The sequence below is a fragment of the Limulus polyphemus genome, unplaced genomic scaffold (assembly GCF_000517525.1).
Source record: "Limulus polyphemus unplaced genomic scaffold, Limulus_polyphemus-2.1.2 Scaffold174, whole genome shotgun sequence".
NCBI lineage: Eukaryota > Metazoa > Arthropoda > Merostomata > Xiphosura > Limulidae > Limulus > Limulus polyphemus.
Window position 1 is genome coordinate 285,517 of NW_013665784.1, and position 6,071 is coordinate 291,587.

General features: G+C 33.1%; 1 protein-coding gene across 3 annotated transcripts in view; it reads right to left on the minus strand.

The window, feature by feature from the left end:
• The window catches only part of LOC106478033 (ribonuclease P protein subunit p38-like), a 21,284-nt gene extending 20,074 nt beyond the window's left edge, over positions 1–1,210 (minus strand). Inside the window, exon 1 of one of the 3 annotated variants that reach the window (XM_013938539.2) lies at positions 1,070–1,210. The gene's annotated coding sequence lies outside the window, so the exon portion shown is untranslated. Of the gene's footprint in view, positions 1–578; positions 801–1,069 lie in introns of those variants that run through there. The other 2 variants (XM_022381549.1, XM_022381548.1) reach the window with 2 other exon arrangements.
• Positions 1,211–6,071: the final 4,861 nt, after the last annotated feature.

Here is a 6,071-nt window from a genome sequence, read left to right on the forward strand (position 1 = left end):
TTTATTGTTGTTCTTTCTATGTGGTGTTATAACACATTTTCATCTCATCAATTACTTTCTGTTGTGCATACATTGTTGTATAGAATATATTCATCAGGTGGAAAATGAAGTTTTATAACAATGGAATGAACAAAAATAGACCCAAAAAGTTATGCTGTGGCCCGATTTTAACGAAGCTTGTTTTATTCCGTTTCTATTCTCATTTCATTACAAATATGGCACTATTGTGCACTGTTTTTGGTGTATTTAATTACAAACAAGCAAATACACAAACAATCTCAGAGTTTTAGTAGCATATAGATAGATAGCAGCATTAATAGGAAAAATCCATGGCATCAATGCATGTATACAACAAAGGTAAGGGCTCGGCATCTTGTGCCCTCCCCTTAACCATAAACTTTTAAAATGTGTGCAAAAAATATACACTAAGATAGGTAATTAGATAGCTGAATACTTATCTGTAATCTTAAGTACTTCAAAACAATGAGAAATAATAGAGAAATACAATTATTTTCTGTTATTCACTCAATAATCACTATATTTATAGTAATTAATAAACACAGAAGGCATTTATCAACCTTATCATTTTGAAAATGGTCAATTGAAATTAGTCTGGTAATGAATAGTATAAATTACAAAGTTCTGCTTTCAAAGTTCAAACCCACTGCCACAGTATATCATTCGCCGTAGTACCAGTTGATGACCCATAACTATGTCATTGTCAGCCTAAATCAGTAAATCACTAGTGAATTTAAACATCATAAGTATATGCAATTTACTCTATCAATATCATTCATGTCACTAGGCCTACATTTTCACATACTCGAAGAAAAAGGAGAACAGTAAATTTCAAAAGGGTAGCTTTACACAAAGACCGAATGAGGTTCCGTCTTATGAATGTGGTATTGGCAAGGTATCGGCGAATGCGAAACCATGTGCAAGTAATTACTGTTAATAAGCCAATTACATCACGTTTTCTTACAACCTATATTTTATGCTGACACTAGTAATAGTTAATCTGAATAAGTTAGAAATAACTACACTAATAACAGAGGTCTAGTTTACTTACTTTTTCCCTTGGCAATTTAACTTAAAATTTAAATCACTTTTTTGGTCTGCGACATTTGTCGCTGCTAACATGGAATTACTCAGCTTGAGTCGACTAGATGGCGAGGCATTAACAAAATTATTATATCTTAAATAGATGACAGGCTTTTCCGAAATATTTTAATATCTGTTCTTATTGGTCAATGGTTTATTTTTAACGATTACTTTTTCTAATTTGTTTTGATAAGCCATTTGAATGACAAGAACAAAGTTCATGTAATTATCTAACTTAACTATCAATCATAAGGATTTATACTTAAAATGTAGTACTCCATCAGGTACTACCCTCTCCGCTAAAGCAACCTCTGTCAACTCTGATATGAATTAGCTTTGGGTTATATGAAACTGTTTGTTCATTTCTATGACGGTTTCGATGTATATCGGTGAGCGAGTTATTTTACATTATTTGGTAAAAAATAATACAAAGTCCAACCCACTTAATATTGGCGAAGTGGTTTATTTCTTCAACCATGAGGTACCAGTTCTACAGGCTACTTTCGTAAAACTAAACAGTCACTTAATTGTTAATTTTCCTCCACTATCTACAACGCATACTCAAAAGTGGCTGACTAACAATCTTACTAACAAATTGTTTTATATTATTACTTTTTTCGAGCTTCTAGAATATTCGAGAGGTCACGTCAAATTTGGACTCTCAGGAATTTCTAGACGTCATGCCTAAAACTCAATCTAACAAACAATACAAAATTTCCAAGTTAAAATATTAAAAACATACCCAACAACACATTCAACATAGCGAAATACCTTTTGATAAGCACCACTGAACCTTTCACACTTAATAGTTGCACAAAGATTTGAACAATGGTTTGGTGTAATATAGTAATGTCCAATAATATTGGTATTTGTAAAAACGGCACCGGTGTAGATCGACTTTGGTTGTTGTTGTTTGTTATTAAGCACAAAGCTACACAAAGGACTATTTGTACTCTCCTCACCACGGGTATCGAAACCCGGTTTCTAGCAGTATAAGTCCGCATAATGTCTCCTATGAAAATGGTACCTCTTTTTTCAACAACTTCGTCTAAGTATTTTCTTATTTCACCACGCCTGTTATTAGTTTCCATCTTTCCACTAGTGTGAGACATGTGACAAATATCATACAGTTGCGTATACAAAATATTGTTAATACAAATATATATATATCAAAGATTAATCGCAAGTAAAAAGTAAATTAAGTTTAAAAATATGTAGAAATGTAGCAGAGGAGAAGGGATATAAAACAGTCAGAAATTTTATTCCATTGAAACCAAAAGAGAAAGATGTGCCAAAAATGTAAATAAGATGCTGTTCGTTGCTTTCACCTGGGCAGTAGTTAATGTGGGCAGACATTATCACCAGAACATAACCAGTTTGAGAAGAGAAAGATCGTGTGACTTGTTGCAGAAATGTTGTTATACAGTTTCATCTGTGTTGCTGTTGTGATAATCATATATATTATGTTTTTCTACCTGTCTTTGTGATATAGAGAATTTTATATAATTTTTGGTTGTTTAGTTTCCATGCTATAATGATGACAACATGTGGTTCACAAAGTTATTATGATTATCTTGTTCTAATTGCTTTGTTTCTGTATTCTATATAGTAGGTAATTTCTATTCTGCCTGAGAAGATATTGTAGTAATATATAGCATCCAGATTGAAAAAATTGACACTTTAATATCCTTTGCTGGCCGAGCTCTTGTTCACTAAATGTAATAGCTGATCAGTTCTATGAGAAAATGTAGTTCACTAGATGACACTGTCAACTTGTTGAACAAAACAAGTTTTTATGTTGAATTCAAGCATGCTTTCTTAGTTGAATTTTATTTAGTTTTCATCGAGAGTAGTTCGGAATAAATTCACTTTTAGGGATGGAAAGTGGATAAGCTATTTCCTGATCCAGTAGAGGTGATGTGATCATCCACTTGTCCATGTAGATATAAACACTTTTTGATTTGTTATGTTTAAGTAAAAAATGTTTTCACTGTTCTTCAAATGTGTCTAATCTGTTTATTCTTCATATTTTCAAATTTGTTTATCTGATACTTATCTGATTGTATTTACATCTTTACATTTTTGCGATTACGTTGCTTTCGTTGTGAGAATACTGAGATATTGACTTCATCTCTAAATCCAAAGAAATGACACACTTCTTCTCGAGTTTACCCAAGACTTATCATAGATAAAACTTTCAACAAAGCCACTCATACACCCTTAAAAGATCGTAACTAAAGACTACGTTTGGTTATTTCTTACCATCCTACCAAGTTACAACTAGTAACACCCACCAGTGGCTCAGCTTTAAGTCTGAAGGTTCATCACGCTAAAAATCGGGTTTCGATAACCGTGTTTGGCACAGTAGAACTAGCATCTATGTATCTTTGTGCTTATCAACAAACAATCACCTAGTAACGAAAATTATCATAGACACCTTTCATGTTCTACAAGATAATCCAAATACTAAAACAAATTTCTTAATTAAAAACTTGTATTTTGCCTATATATACAACCCTCATCTTTAAGATATACTGGTTTGTGCTAATTTCAATAGCAACAATGAACACCTTGTCAGATCTTCAGAATGTCATCTTTGTGAGCTATCACGTTATGTAATATGTAAACACATGGATAACTATATACTGTTACGTCTCCGTTCGTTAGTTGATTTTCCGTAACTTCGTTCCCACGAAACTTTAGCGACACAAGTCCTTTCTTAATAAAACTGGTTTATTCTTTCTGAATATAACTTTACCGATACACTTATTTTCAACAGTCGCTCTATAACAAACGCTATAACAACGAACGTTAACTTCAACAATACTTTCTGACTGCAGTTCAATTACTCACTACCTACACACATTGTCACGTCACGTCGTGAACATCTTATATATACCACACCACCCCCAATCTAGCAAATGCTAGAGCACTCCCGAAGGAACAGGATAGTTCTAGAAAACGGGTGGCGTGATACTAGTCACGTGATCTCGCTGACGCAACAATACATTGATCATTTGGTCCAAAGGCCGGTTTAACATGAGACAGTCTCTTACATACGTTTGACAGAATCTGTCACCTATTTTTTAATTTTTGCACCCTATTATACATAAGCGAACAGTCGCAAAGTCAATGAAAGATTCCGTAGAAACGACACATTATTAAAAGCAACACAGACGACATTTCTTCGATATGCAACACGATCTTTCTTATTTCAAACAGTTGTTTTAAAGTCTGCCTCCATCCGCCGCTCTTGCACTCACGAAGATCAGCTTATTACATTCTTGGCATCATTTCCTTTTTCAACCGAAACGAAATAATATGTTAAATAACCATTTCAATGAGTGTTTCTCACTTTTTCCCTTCTACTTTCTACAACTTTTAACTCAAGTTGCTTTCGTATATATGATTGTTGTTGTTCTTCATAAATGTATATATTTCTATGCATTTATAATTAACTTTTATGTACGATATTTCATATCTTTTTTCACCTTTCCCTTCTCAACAGTTTATATTAACAATATTTTTGTTTATGAAATTCAGTGTTCTCCTTATGTTCCACACATTACTGGGCCCGGCATGGCCAGGTAGTTTGAGCGCTTGACTCGAAATCTGAGGGTCGCGGGTCCAAATCCCCGTCCGACCAAACATGCTCGCCCTTTCAGCCGCAGGGGCGTTATAACATGGAGGGCAATCTCATGAGTAGCCCAAGAGTTGGCGGTGGGTGGCGACGACTAGCTGCATTCCCTCTAGTCTTTCACTGCTAAATTAGGGACGGCTAGCGCAGATAGACCTCCGTGTAGCTTTGCGCAGAATTCAAAAACAAACAAACACATTACAGTTTTTGTTCGTATCTTTTTATTGTATTAACGTTTGTATTAACGACTATCTAATGAAAGATCTAAACCAGAAAGGATGTGGAAATTAAAGTAATTTTCAGTGAATTTTATCTATTATGTAAATTATTTTCTATAACATATAATACTAAGGTTATAAATCTTTTCAACTGACGGCGCGCCTTTTGTACCTCTGTTTTCTGTTTCACTAGTCTCATAAGAACAGTATAAAGAATTGTGCTAAGTAAGTCATCTGTTGCCAGCTGGACAGATTTGTTGTTGAAGGTCTGTGGAGGTAGTTACATTTTTTTCTAGTTATTAATATTAATCATTGCAAGGAACATCGTAAAGTTTTTTTGTTTTTTTTTTAATCAACGTTAGGAAATAGTGAGGAGAAAAATTTTCTCCTAGGTAAAGCCAGAGCTTCTTTAATTACATAGGCCTACAAAAAGATCTCATCAAAGCTGAATTTACAATTGTATAGATTTTTGCTTCATTTCTCTTATTAATAGCTTGATTGTGTTCATTCACTAACATTTTAATTGTGTTCTCACATAAAATCTCTATTTTAAATCTTTAATCAATTAATGTACGCTAAATTCAAAAATAATATTGTTCAGAAGGAATTATCACTTTGCTTTAGATAGTTGATTCATAATCCTATAATTTCGTCTTTTTGTATTTGAATTCAAGTCGTTAAGATTAAAAATGACATGAACAAGTAACAAGATAATTTTTTTAAATATGTGTCACCAAATCTAATATTTTTACATGAAAGAGAAAAACGACGAAAAACACATGTACATATTATGAGCGTGCATCAATTTTCAAAATAATTAAAGTACTGACAGGAAATCATCAACTTTAATTATTATACAAAAAAACCTCATATTTTGTCAAAAAATAAAAAATGCATGTATAGAAGTGAACGAGAAGAAAAAAAATATATATTACTCCATATTGATGCCCCTGGTGGCTCAGCGGTAAGTATTAGGGTTTATAGTGCAGAAAATCTGGTTTCGATGGGCAGAGCACAGATAGCCCATTTTGTAGCTTTGTGCTTAATAACTAACGAACAAACAACTCCATACTAATAAAAATAAGTTTAATTGTTACAGTCTAACATCGAAAGAC